We start from the raw sequence: 13,408 nt of genomic DNA, 5'->3' as shown, positions 1-13,408 counted from the left end.
TTTCAGATGAGCTCTGCATAAATACACTACATCAAACATACAGTGCCTTGCGAAAGTATTCGGCCCCCTTGAACTTTGCGACCTTTTGCCACATTTCAGGCTTCAAACATAAAGATATAAAACTGTATTTTTTTGTGAAGAATCAACAACAAGTGGGACACAATCATGAAGTGGATCGACATTTATTGGATATTTCAAACTTTTTTAACAAATCAAAAACTGAAAAATTGGGCGTGCAAAATTATTCAGCCCCTTTAAGTTAATACTTTGTAGCGCCACCTTTTGCTGCGATTACAGCTGTAAGTCGCTTGTGGTATGTCTCTATCAGTTTTGCACATCGAGAGACTGAATTTTTTTCCCATTCCTCCTTGCAAAACAACTCGAGCTCAGTGAGGTTGGATGGAGAGCATTTGTGAACAGCAGTTTTCAGTTCTTTCCACAGATTCTCGATTGGATTCAGGTCTGGACTTTGACTTGGCCATTCTAACACCTGGATATGTTTATTTTTGAACCATTCCATTGTAGATTTTGCTGTATGTTTTGGATCATTGTCTTGTTGGAAGACAAATCTCCGTCCCAGTCTCAGGTCTTTTGCAGACTCCATCAGGTTTTCTTCCAGAATGGTCCTGTATTTGGCTCCCTCCATCTTCCCATCAATTTTAACCATCTTCCCTGTGATGAATACGCTGATTCGGTGAGCGAGTTAATTTACAAATGCATCGGTGATGGTGTACCCACAGCATCTATTAAAACATTCCCCAACGAGAAACCGTGGATTGATGGCAGCATTCCTGCAAAACTGAAACCACTGCTTTTAATCAGAGCAAGGTGACTGGAAACATGACCGAATACAAACAGTGTAGCTATTCCCTCCGCAAGGCAAACAAACTAGCTAAGTGTCAGTACAGAGACAAAGTGGAGTCGCAATTCAACGGCTCAGACACGAGGGGTATGTGGCAGGGTCTACAGTCAATCACAGACTACAAAAGAAAAACCAGCCTTGCCTTGCTCCTAGACAGACTAAACAACTTTGTTGCTCGCTTTGAGGACAAAACAGTGCCACTGACACTGCCTGCTATCAAAACCTGTGGGCGCTCCTTCACTGTAGCCAACGTGAGTAAAACATTTAAATGTGTTGCAGGCCCAGACGGCATCCCCGGCCGCATCCTCGGAGCATGCACAGACCAGCTGGCTGGTGTGTTTACAGACATATTCAATCAATCCTTATCCCAGTCTGCTGTTCCCACATGCTTCAAGAGGGCCACAATTGCTCCTGTTCCCAAGAAAGCTAAGGTAACTGAGCTAAATGACTACTGCCCTGTAGCACTCATTTCCGTCACCAGGAAGTGCTTTGAGTCAAGGACCATATCGCCTCCACCCTACCTGACACCCTAGACCCACTCCAATTTACTTACCGCCCCAATAGGTCCACAGACGACTCAATCGCCATCACACTGCCCTTACCCATCTGGACAAGAGGAATACCGATGTGAGAAAGCTGTTCATCGACTACAGCTCGGCATTTAACACCATAGTGCCCTCCAAGCTCGTCATCAAGCTCGAGACCCTGGGTCTCGACCCCGCCCTGTGCAACTGGGTCCTGGACTTCCTGACGGGCCGCCCCCAGGTGGTGAGGGTAGGTAACAACATTTCCACTCCGCTGATCCTCAACACTAGGGCCCCACAAGGGTGAGTTCTAAGCCCTCTCCAGTACTCCCTGTTCACCCATGACTGCGTGGCCATGCACGCCTCCAACTCAATCATCAATTTTGCAGACGACACTACAGTGGTAGGCTTGATTACCAACAATGACGAGACGGCCTACGAGGAGGAGGTGAGGGCCCTCGGAGTGTGGTGTCAGGAAAATAACCTCACACTCAATGTCAACAAAACAAAGGAGATGATCGTGGACTTCAGGAAACAGCAGAGGGAGGAGCCCCCTATCTACATCGACGGGACAGGAGTGGAGGGGGTGGAAAGTTTTAAGTTCCTCGGCGTACAGATCACGGACGAACTGAAATGGTCCACCAACGCAGACAGTGTGGTGAAGAAGGCACAACAGCACCTCTTCAACCTCAGGAGGCTGAAGAAATTCGGCTTGTCACCAAAAAACTCACAAACTTTTACAGATGCACAATGGAGAGCATCCTGTCGTGATGTGTCACCATCTGGTACGGCAGCTGCTCCACCCATAACCATAAGGCTCTCCAGAGGGTAGTGAGGTCTGCACAACGCATAACCGGGTGCAAACTACATGCCCTCCAGGACACCTACACCACCCGATGTCACAAGAAGGCCAAAAAGATCATCAAGGACACCAACCACCCTAAATTGTTAGGTTATATTACTTGTTAGATATTACTGCATTGTCGGAACTAGAAGCACAAGCATTTCGCTACACTCACATTAACATCTGCTAACCATGTGTATGTGACAAATACATTTGATTTGATTTTTGACTATTCCTACAACCTCATGGCTTTGTTTTTTTCTCTGACATGCTCTGTCAACTGTGGGACCTTAAATAAATAGACAGGTGTGTGCCTTTCCAAATCATGTCCAATCAATTTAATTTACCACAGGTGGACTCCAATCAAGTTGTTGAAACATCTCAAGGATGATCAATGGAAACAGGATGCACCTGAGCTCAATTTCGAGGATCTGAACACTTAAATAAGGTATTTATGTTTTTTATTTGCAATAAATTTGTACACATTTCAAAAAATGTTTTTCTTTGTCATTATGGGGTATTGTGTATAGATTGATGAGGATATTTTTTATTTAATACATTTTAGAGTAAGTTTGTAATGTAACAAAATGTGGAAAAAGTCAAGAGGTCTGAATACTTTCTGAATGCACTGGACATAGGAAGTTTCTGCATGAGTGCTTTGTAAATAAACACAAGAGAATTCTGCTCTCTCCTTACATATAAGAGGCCCAACCCACTTGTTTGATACAAAACACAAAGGTGAGTTCTAGAACCATCACCAGTAATAACCCTAAGGGCACAATGGTGAGTTCTAGAACCATCACCAATAATAACCCTAAGGGCACAATGGAAAACAACATCTAGTGGTTTAAGGGTAGATGCTGCTGCATGCATATAGATAATATTCCCATAATCTAAAATAGACATAAAAGTGGCCTGGACAATATCCTTCCTATTAACCCTGTTTTTGTTATTCACCCAATGTTCGCGGGTCTGATGGACCCACAACATTATTAGGTTTGTAAAACAAAACAGCCATAACAATTTACTTAAATATACTTAATAATTAATACTTAGATGTTGACATATCAATTGCAAGCAATATAGACAGCATACGTGGTTAATATTTGCCATGTACCTCAGCTCGATCACATTATTATTTCTTAAATAATGTGATTTTTGAAAACAAAAATCTATTATAATCAAGACATGGGTGGAATAAATCATGTTAATCTTGAACAAATATATATGAAACAAGGTTTTCATCACTATTGATGTTTATTGCTTTAAACTGAACAAATTGGAAGGACGAATTTTACGGAAATGATAAATGAGCCCAATTGAACACAAGTTAAGGCCAGTCTACACACCACATGAGGGACAGTGTGTTGCAAATGTATTTTTTGTACGTGATGCATGTGTACTGTGTCTTCCTGTCCTTCTTGTGAGTGAGATGTTAGTAACATCTCACTCACTCACTCACTCACTCACATATATAGTTACAGCAGGCCAACATAGCAGAGCTTTTTCTTGTTGCTACCGTCTGCAATCGAGAATGATGAAAACACTTAGTTCAGGAATTTTACTAACATCTCACTCACTCACTCACTCACTCACTCACTCACTCACTATATAGTTACAGCAGGCCAACATAGGAGAGTCAGACACACACACACATGCAACTACATCATTCACACTTACTTCCGGTATTGGAGTTGTCGGTTCTGTGGGTCGGGCGGATGGGGCACCAGCATACTTTTCCTGAATCCTCCTCACGATGACTGCAGAAGCTGGGATCCTTGGGATATGTTGTCTCCTCTGGATTTGAGGTCTTACCAATGCCTTGCCCAGCTCCTCGAGAAAGAGCCGTCTCCTCTGGAGCTTCCCTCTGTTCCAATCTGGGTTCAACGCCATCCAGATGACAAACCCGTTGTACACCGAGATATCCAAGATATAGAATATCACAAGTGGCCAGCGTATGGTTCTTCTTTTGCAGCTGTAGCCAGTCACCAGCTTGTCTAAATTTTCCACCCCTCCTTTTGTGGCATTGTAATCCATTATGATTTCTGGTTTTTGATGTTCCTGGCCACAGATTGTCCCATCCCTATGCAGCGTACTCATGAGTACCAGATTTTTGCCTTTCTTTGGCATGTAGGATACTAGGGATGTGTCAGCTGTGAACACAAACTATGAGGAGTTAATAGGCCTGTTCAGTGTATGGGCTCCTGAATGGCGGAGCGATCTAAGGCACTGCATCTCAGTACAAGAGGTGTCACTACAGTCCTTGGTTTGAATCCAGGCAGTATCACATTCGGCCGTGATTGGAAGTCCCATAGGGCGGTGCACAATTGGCCCAGCATCGTCCGGGTTTGGGCTGTTATTGTAAATAAGAATTTGTTCTTAACTGACTTGCCTGGTTAAATAAAAATATTCAACAGCTGAGGTGGGAGCTCTGGCTTGTTTTTTCGTATTGTTCCTGCCATTGTCAGCTTCCTCTTAAGGAACTCCTGTCCCAGCTTGTGTGAAGTAAAAAATGTATTGCATGTGATGTTGTTGCTACGGAGTCACTGTGTAACATCCAGGACAACCCGCATCCCTTGGTTCTTCTAAGGGGCTCCTCCATCTGGCTTCCCCATATACACTTGTAAGTTCCAAACATATGACGAAGCAGCATCACAGGCAGCCCAGATCTTGATTCCATATTTTGCGGGATTAAACAGTATGTACAGTTGAAGTCGGAAGTTTACATACACTTAGGTTGGAGTCATTAAAATGTGTTTTTCAACCACTCCACAAACTTCTTGTTAACAAACTGTAGTTTTGGCAAGTTGGTTAGGACATCTACTTTGTGGATGATGCAAGTAATTTTTCCAACAATTGTTCACAATTGTAAACAGCTTGGAAAATTCCAGAAAATGATATCATGGCTTTAGAAGCTTCTGATAGGCTAATTGACATAATTTGAGTCAATTGGAGGTGTACCTGTGAATGTATTTCAAGGCCTACCTTCAAACTCAGTGCGTCTTTGCTTGACATCATGAGAAAATCAAAAGAAATCAGCTAAGACCTCAGAAAATAAATTGTAGACCTCCACAGGTCTGGTACATCTTTGGGAGCAATTTCCAAACGCCTGAAGGTACCACATTCATCTGTACAAACAATAGTGCGCAAGTATAAACACCATGGGACCACGCAGCCGTCATACCGCTCAGGAGGGAGACGCTTTCTGTCTCCAAGAGATGAACGTACTTTAGTGCAAAAAGTACAAATCAATCCCAGAAAAACAGCAAAGAACTTTGTGAAGATGCTGGAGGAAACAGGTACAAACGTATCTATAGCCACAGTAAAGTGAGTCCAATATCGACAAAACCTGAAATGCCGCTCAGCAAGGAAGAAGCCACTGCTCCAAAACCGCCATAAAAAAGCCAGACTACGGTTTGCAATTGCAAAGATCCTGCTTTTTGGAGAAATGTCCTCTGGTCTGATGAAACAAAAATAGAACTGTTTGGCCATAATGACCATCGTTATGTTTGGAGGAAAAAGGGAGAGGCTTGCAAGCCGAAGAACACCATCCCAACTGTGAAGCAAGGGGGTGGCAGCATCATGTTGTGGGGGTGCTTTGCTGCAGGAGGGACTGGTGCACTTCACAAAATAGATTGCATCATGAGGATATTATGTGGATATATTGAAGAAACATCTCAAGACATCAGTCATTTGGTCGGAAATGGATCTTCCAAATGGACAATGACCCCAAGCATACTTCCAAAGTTGTGGCAAAATGCCCTAAGGACAACAAAGTCAAGGTATTGGAGTGGCCATCACAAAGCCCTGACCTCAACCCTATTTAACATTTGTGGGCAGAACTGAAAAAGCGTGTGCGAGCAAGGAGGCCTACAAACCTGACTCAGTTACACCAGCTCTGTCAGGAGGAATGGGCCAAAATTCACCCAACTTATTGTGGGGAGCTTGTGGGTGCCTGCCCGAAACGTTTAACCCAAGTTAAGCAATTTAAAGGCAATGCTACCAAATACTAATTGAGTGTATGTAAATTTCTGACCCACTGGGACTGTGATGTAAGAAATAAAAGCTGAAATAAATCATTCTCTCTACTATTATTCTGACATTTGATATTCTTAAAATAAAGTGGTGATCCTAACTGACCTAAGACATGGAATTTTTCTCTGATTAAATGTCAGGAATTGTGTTAAACTTGGTATAAATTATTTGGCTAAAGTGTATGCAAACTTCCGACATCAACTGTACTGCCTGAAGGGGCAGCGGCCCATAATTGGCATAAGCTGCTCATCAACAGTAATGTTGGGCCCAGGGTTGAAAACAGGGGAAGGTTGTCCACCCACTTGTCCCACACTGACCTGATTGCTGCTAGCTTGTCTCTCTGCTGCCGAGCTAATCTGGTGTCTCGGTTATCGAAGTGGATTATCCTGGAAATAGTGTGGAAGTTTTACAGAGACATTGTTGCACATAAAAGCTATCTGCTAGTTTCTGCATCCCACAGGGATTCTGTGCCATCCCCATTGGATATGAAAACACCAGCAAGGATAATAACCCAAAAGTATGCACGTAAATTAGTTTGGTCCGCCTTCCCTCCAAATTAGTGAGGCCAGAATGATTTTCTGGGTGCTGTCAGGGATGAACAGTTCAAAAGAAGACTTTATGTCCTGCACATGAGTAACCGCCATCCGTGTCGGCCCTGGTTGCATCCTTATCACATTGGCAGCCACGCGGGGCTTGTTCCTTGGGCAAGAAGACCATTCAATTTCAAAATATTTTGACATCCATATTTCTCCTCCTGCAGGCTGCTGATGAGCTGGTTGCTGACGGGCTGGTCCTGGGGCTGGCTGAGGGTCAATCTCATCCTCTTCTTCCAACTCACTGTCAGTGACAATTCAGAGACAGATTCCTCAGATTCCTCAGATTCTGAAGACATTCCTTCCACACTAGCTTCTCTCTGCAAAAATTATTTCTAAGGCACTCTGAGCAGAGATTATTTTTGCATACTGATTGATTGTGGTAAGGAGCCACATATGCAAAGCTATTTATTTGTGGTGTCCCTCCCCCAATTTGCACCTGGCTGGGGTAGCGTGTGGGAAAATACTGATAGTTTTTTTACAATGTATCAAAATAATGAATTGAAATAATGTATTGTAATAACAGTGTGCAGGTTCCTGCAAGACGTTGTGTAGTTTCACACACTACAAAGGGTAAAGAGAGTGAGAAAAGCGGGAGACAGGCAGGCAGACAGGCAGAGAGACAGACAAGTTCTTGGGGCTGTTGAAACAGGGAAAAGGAAGACAGAGTAAAGGCACACAGCAAACCTTTTTGTTCCATTTTTACTTGTTTTCACCTACACACACCAGTGGACCCGAACACCACATATGTAATATAAATGTGTAGGGGGGGGTTATTTTACATGTTCTTCACAGAAAATGAGCCAAGGCCAAAGAGTCTCAGATTGAAAAAAATAGTAAACATTGAAAATGGGTCCCACAGACCCGAACACCACACAATGGTTAACAAAAGTCAAACATCCTTTTTTTCTGTAAAATAAACCAACCTCGAACTTCAACTTCTTCACCAGCTCAGTGACATGTTTTTTAAATGACAGTTTGTCATCAAGCCAGATACCAAGATATTTGTAGGAAGGAACTCGCTCAATTTGTGTAGCGTTCAAACTAGTCATTACAAATTCACTTAAATCTGTGGGACCTAGAAAAAAGCATGCAATTGGTTTTGTTTGCATTGAGCACTAACTTTAGATCTAATAGCAACCTCTGCAGTGCTAGACAATCCAATTTCAAATGTGAAAGGGCTTGGCCAACCGATGGAGCAATGGAATACAACATTGTATCATCTGCATACAAATGAATATTTTTTTAACGTGTATTTATACACATATATATATTATATATACACTGCTCAAAAAATAAAGGGAACACTAAAATAACACATCCTAGATCTGAATGAATGAAATATTCTTATTAAATACGTTTTTCTTTACATATTTGAATGTGCTGACAACAAAATCACACAAAAATGATCAATGGAAATCAAATTTATCAACCCATGGAGGTCTGGATTTGGAGTCACACTCAAAATTAAAGTGGAAAACCACACTACAGGCTGATCCAACTTTGATGTAATGTCCTTAAAACAAGTCTAAATGAGGCTCAGTAGTGTGTATGACCTCCCTACAATGCCTGGGCATGCTCCTGATGGCGGATGGTCTCCTGAGGGATCTCCTCCCAGGGCCCTCATACCACCCTCATGGAGTCTGTTTCTGACCGTTTGACCAGACACATGCACATTTGTGGCCTGCTGGAGGTCATTTTGCAGGGCTCTGGCAGTGCTCCTCCTGCTCCTCCTTGCACAAAGGCGGAGGTAGCGGTCCTGCTGCTGGGTTGTTGCCCTCCTACGGCCTCCTCCACGTCTCCTGATGTACTGGCCTGTCTCCTGGTAGCGCCTCCATGCTCTGGACACTACGCTGACAGATACATCAAACCTTCTTGCCACAGCTCACATTGATGTTCCATCCTGGATGAGCTGCACTACCTGAGCCACTTGTGTGGGTTGTAGACTCCGTCTCATGCTACCACTAGAGTGAAAGCACCGCCAGCATTCAAAAGTGACCCTAACATCAGCCAGGAAGCATAGGAACTGAGAAGTGGTCTGTGCTCACCACCTGCAGAACCACTCCTTTATTGGGGGTGTCTTGCTAATTGCCTATAATTTCCACATGTTGTCAATTCCATTTGCACAACAGCATGATACATTTATTGTTTATCAGTGTTGCTTCCTAAGTGGACAGTTTGATTTCACAGAAGTGTGATTGACTTGGAGTTACATTGTGTTGTTTAAGTGTTCCCTTTATTTTTTTGAGCAGTGTATATATATATTTATGCTGTATATATATATATTTTAACTGTAGTTGGCCCCTTTATGTAGCCCAAGGAATACAGATTTGACCCTATCTACCTTGATGGCCTGAGTTCTGTCATTGAGATAATTATGAAACCATTGGCAAGCATCATTACCCAACCCTATCGAGGACAGCTTACTCAAAAGAATAACATAGTCTACAATATCAAAGGTTTTTATTTGAATAAAAAACATTTTTTAACCCTTTTTCTCCACAATTTCGTCATATCTAAATGATAGTTACATGTCTTGTCCCATCGTTGCATCGTACGGACTAGGGAGTGGCGAAGGTCCAGAGCCGTGTGTCCTCCCGAAACACAACCCTGCCAAGCCACACTGCTTCTTGACACAATGTACGCTTAATCTGGAAGCCAGGCACACCAATGTTTTGGAGGAAATACCGTACACCTGGCGACCATGTCAGCGTGCATGCGCTCAGCCCGCCACAGGAGTCGTTAGAGCGTGATGGGACAAGGGCATCCTGGCCTGTCAAACCCTCCCCTAGCACGGACGATGCTGGGCCAATTATACATCGCCTCGTGGGTCTCCTGGTTGTGGCCGGTTGCGACACAGCTCGGTATAGAACCAGGATTTGTAGTAACACAGCTAGCTGAGATGCAGTGAATATCTAAAGCATTTTCAAACAGTACATTTATAATTTCCAAAGGGGCTATACATTTTGGTGAGGTTTTTTTCTTGCCTGAATAGCCTCGTTTGACTGCCAAAAATAGAATTAAACCATCTAGTGTTCAGCGAAATAACAACACAATGTCAAATACAAGTAGCCTAGTCAAATACTTAACGTCCAATCACATTAACCGTTACTCTCTCTTGCGGGAATTCCACTAACTGCCCGCCCGTATGTAGTCAAACGTAGCTGCTGCTCATTCCGTTTTCTTGAAAATTAATAAATGGTTAAAAAAAGACACACATACCAGCTCTACTGTTAGTACTGATACTCCCAGTACTACACCTGCACCTGTCGACGACAAGTTGTTCTGCTTCTACCAGCACATCCAATGCTAGCATAAGTGATTCTACATTTGTTGTTAGCGAAGCTAGCTGGAATTTTATACAGCCAAAGAGCTACTGCCCCCTTACCCGGGAAAGCATCAAACAACAGACAGGGACGTTGGATCATTGAAGAGGCACAAGTATGATGAGAACTACATTGATTTGGGGTTCACTTATATTGGGAGTAGTGCCTTTCCTCATCCACAGTGTGCTATATGTGCAAAAGTACTATCTCACAACTTGAAGAAACCTTCACTCTTGTGCAGACATTTAGAAACAAAACATGCCAATTCAAAAAATAAGCCGCGGGAGTTTTTTGAGCAAGAATTAAGATGACTTTGGAGTACTGGAGTAAGACATGTATAAAAGCAACAGATACCATTATTAAGAAGGGGCTGGAAGCATCTTATATGGTGAGCTACCGAGTGGCGAGGACAGGCAAGACCCATACTATTGTGGAGGACTTCATTCTTCCTGCTGCTGTGGATATGGCTGGGACAATGCTGGGGGGAAAGGTCAACAAAAACTATATAGACAATGACTCTATCAAACAACACTGTTTAATGACGCATCAGTGACATGGCAGGAGATGTTTTGAAACAATTACTGCTTAGCATACAAGCCAGCAATTTCTATGCGTTACAGCTGGATCAAATCAAATCAAAGTTTATTTGTCACGTGCGCTGAATACAACAGGTGTAAACCTTACAGTGAAATGCTTACTTACAGGCTCTAATGGCGTGAAAAAAAAGGTATGCGTGTGTGTGTGTAGGTAAGTAAAGAAATAAAACAACAGTAAAAAGACATTTGAAAAAGAGTAGCAAGGCTATATACAGCCACATGTTAGTCAGACTTATTGAGGTAGTATGTACATGTCCAGTGTGGCAAAAAAGTATTTAGTCAGCCACCAATTGTGCAAGTTCTCCGACTTAAAAAGATGAGAGAGGCCTGTAATTTTCATCATAGGTACACTTCAACTATGACAGACAAAATGAGAGAAAGAAAATCCAGAAAATCACATTGTAGGATTTTTTATTAATTAATTTGCAAATTATGGTGGAAAATAAGTATTTGGTCAATAACAAAAGTTTATCTCAATACTTTGTTATATACCCTTTGTTGGCAATGACAGAGGTCAAACGTTTTCTGTAAGTCTTCACAAGGTTTTCACACACTGTTGCTGGTATTTTGGCCCATTCCTCCATGCAGATCTCCTCTAGAGCAATGATGTTTTGGGGCTGTTGCTGGGCAACACAGACTTTCAACTCCCTCCAAAGATTTTCTATGGGGTTGAGATCTGGAGACTGGCTAGACCACACCAGGACCTTGAAATGCTTCTTACGAAGCCACTCCTTCGTTGCACGGGCGGTGTGTTTGGGATCATTGTCATGCTGAAAGACCCAGCCACGTTTCATCTTCAATGCCCTTGCTGATGGAAGGTTTTCACTCAAAATCTCACGATACATGGCCCCATTCATTCTTTCCTTTACACGGATCAGTCGTCCTGGTCCCTTTGCAGAAAAACAGCCCCAAAGCATGATGTTTCCACCCCCATGCTTCACAGTAGTTATGGTGTTCTTTGGATGCAACTCAGCATTCTTTGTCCTCCAAACACGACGAGTTGAGTTTTTACCAAAAAGTTATATTTTGGTTTCATCTGACCATATGACATTCTCCCAATCTTCTTCTGGATCATCCAAATGCTCTCTAGCAAACTTCAAATTTGCCTGGACATGTACTGGCTTAAGCAGGGGGACACGTCTGGCACTGCAGGATTTGAGTCCCTGGCGGTGTAGTGTGTTACTGATGGTAGGCTTTGTTACTTTGGTCCCATCTCTCTGCAGGTCATTCACTAGGTCCCCCAGTGTTGTTCTGGGATTTTTGCTCACCATTCTTATGATCATTTTGACCCCACGGGGTGAAATCTTGCGTGGAGCCCCAGATCGAGGGAGATTATCAGTGGTCTTGTATGTATTCCATTTCCTAATAATTGCTCCCACAGTTGATTTCTTCAAACCAAGCTGCTTACCTATTGCAGATTCAGTCTTTCCAGCCTGGTGCAGGTCTACAATTTTGTTTCTGGTGTCCTTTGACAGCTTTTTGGTCTTGGCCATAGTGGAGTTTGTAGTGTGACTGTTTGAGGTTGTGTTTGAGGTTGTGGACAGGTGTCTTTTATACTGATAACAAGTTCGAAAAGGTACCATTAATACAAGTAACGAGTGGAGGACAGAGGAGCCTCTGTGAGAGCCAGAAATCTTGCTTGTTTGTAGGTGACCAAATACTTATTTTCCACCATCATTTGCAAATAAATTAATAAAAAATCCTACAATGTGATTTTCTGGATTTTTTTCCCCACTTTGTCTGTCACAGTTACAAATTACAGGCCTCTCTCATCTTCTTAAGTGGGAGAACTTTCACAATTGGTGGCTGACTAAATACTTTTTTGCCCCACTGTAGGTATCGTTAAAGTGACTATGCATATATGATGAACAGAGAGTAGCAAAAGCGTAAAAAGAGGGATTGGCGGGTGGTGGGACACAATGTGATTGGTCGGGCCAATTTAGGTAGTCTGTACATGAATGTATAGTTAAAGTGACTATGCATATATGATGAACAGAGAGTAGCAAAAGCGTAAAAAGAGGGATTGGCGGGTGGTGGGACACAATGTGATTGGTCGGGCCAATTTAGGTAGTCTGTACATGAATGTATAGTTAAAGTTACTATGCATATAAGATAAACAGAGATTAGCAGCAGCGTAAAAAGAGGGGTTGGGGGGAGGCACAAAATGCAAATAGTCATGGGTAACCATTTGGTTACCTGTTCAGGATTCTTATGGGTTAGAGGTAAAAACTGTTGAGAAGCCTTTTTGTCCTAGACTTGGCACTCCGGTACCGCTTGCCATGCGGTAGTAGAGAGAACAGTCTTTGACTGGGGTGGCTGGGGTCTTTGACAATTTTTAGGGCCTTCCTCTGACACCGCCTGGTGTAGAGGTCCTTGATGGCAGGCAGCTTTGCCCAATTGATGTACTGGGCCGTACGCACTACCTCTGAAGTGCCTTGCGGTCGGAGGCCGGGCAATTGCCGTACCAGGCAGTGGTGAAACCGGTCAGGATGCTCTCGATGTTGCAGCTGTAGAACCTTTTGAGGATCTCAGAAATGTCAGAATTTTTGGTGGCCTTCCTAAGCCAGGATTCAGACACGACTAGGACATCAGGGTTGGCTGAGTATGCTAAAGCAGTGAATAAAACAA

Source organism: Oncorhynchus nerka, linkage group LG9a, assembly GCF_034236695.1.
Source record: "Oncorhynchus nerka isolate Pitt River linkage group LG9a, Oner_Uvic_2.0, whole genome shotgun sequence".
Lineage (NCBI taxonomy): Eukaryota > Metazoa > Chordata > Actinopteri > Salmoniformes > Salmonidae > Oncorhynchus > Oncorhynchus nerka.
This window is presented reverse-complemented; position numbering follows the sequence as displayed.